This window comes from Pteronotus mesoamericanus, unplaced genomic scaffold (assembly GCF_021234165.1).
Source record: "Pteronotus mesoamericanus isolate MK-2021 breed Mesoamerican mustached bat unplaced genomic scaffold, CSHL_Meso_final scaffold_21, whole genome shotgun sequence".
NCBI classification, from domain to species: domain Eukaryota; kingdom Metazoa; phylum Chordata; class Mammalia; order Chiroptera; family Mormoopidae; genus Pteronotus; species Pteronotus mesoamericanus.
Genome location: NW_026555310.1, coordinates 28,437,426 through 28,439,136, shown reverse-complemented (window position 1 = coordinate 28,439,136; position 1,711 = coordinate 28,437,426).

Here is a 1,711-nt window from a genome sequence, read left to right as displayed (position 1 = left end):
AATACTTTATGCATGGTGAGATCCTATTTTTCCACTGCTTAGGATCTCCTAATGCTCCAGTGGCTTCCCATATGACTCAGTCAATGACAGAAACCCAACACAGGCCTACATGGTCTTAGATGATCAAATGTTCCCGTTACCACTCTCCCCTTGCTCCTTGCTGTTCTTCGAACAGATCAAACAAGATCCCACCTCAGAATTTTTGCACTTGCTCTTCTCTTTATTGGGACACTCTTTCCCCAGATATCTGCATGGCTTGCTTTCTCAATTTCTCAGGGCTTCTCTCCAAAGCCGCTTTCTCAATGAGGCCTTCCCCAATCACTGTATTCACATTGGGACCCTTGCAACATTTTCTTTCCCTCTCCCCTGCTTATTGTTTCTCCATAGCATGCACCACCTCCTTACATAATATGTACTGTCCTCATTTATTGCATTTCTGTCTCCCCTGGTAGACTGTAAGCTTCATTCTAGTTTAAATCTGTTTGTTTACTTCTGTGTCCCCAGAGCATAGGATAATGCCTGCCATATCAAAGACAATCAATAAGTGTTGAAAAGGAGTAAGAATAATGAAGTAGAAGTGTTCAATAAATATTTGTTAAATTGAATAAGAAGTGTCAGGAACAGATGCCTGAAATTTCCAAATTCTAAAAAATATTTCTGCTTAGGAGAATGGTGAAACCTCCCTCATTATAAGCACCTTTGAGGAAGGATTAAAATTGTGTACCTGTGGTGGGAGGGGAAACTGAGCAAGGCATCGGGGCTGCACAGCTGCCCGCTGCAGCTGGGAGTCGCTGGCCCTACCACTATCTGGACACGGTCTACCACACAGGTGTTTTCTTTTAAGTTATTTTGGTCTGTCTCTCTCAGCTTGCAAAGGACACAGATTTGGGGTGGGTTATGTGACACGTTTCAGCTCTCACTAGGAAACTGTCAGGAGTAAAAATGACAAAAAACATCACCCACGACTAGGTTTTGGGTCTGGGGAAAGCAGAACTCATTGCAGAAAAGCACGGAGGGAACTTTCTGTGTTCTACGTAGGCTCCGCCTTTGCACTGTTTATCTGCAATGTTTCTCCCTGCCTTACTCTTGCAGTTGCCTACTTTCTGCAGGAGGATGGCGCTCTGAACTCCACCTTCCTTCCTTTTCCCCTCCAGGACCTGTAGTATTTTTTTTTTCCACGCTTGGACGCTACTACAGCAGACGTCTGCCTTCTCTTTATTTGCTGTACAGCTCTCCGGTGCCTTGACTGTAAACAAAACACTTTAGATCATTGCAAGGTCGATGTAAGCACAGCTTTTCTGCTGGCAGCCAGACGCCTTAAGGTGGCGTGACTGGGACTCGTTTACCTTTCAAGATTATCCAAACAACAAAATGGTGCTCCTACATATTAACTGAAGAAAGATTCAGTGTGTAAAGGGGATAGAGGTATTAATTTTCTATTTTTAGATAGTATATTGAGTCCACAAATAAAATGAAACTCTGTGGCAAGGTGTAATACTCTAGAGTATTTCCATTTACATGTATGTGGCAGTTTGTGTCAATGCATGTCAATATATGCTTATGTATGATATAGGATTCCCATGTAGTCTAGCAATTATTTTAAAATTTTGACACAATGATCTAATTTCAGGGATGGGATATAAATTATGGTACTTAGGCCTACCCCAACTGTCCCATCCCTCTCCCCTTCTTCTCCAATCTAATAAATTAA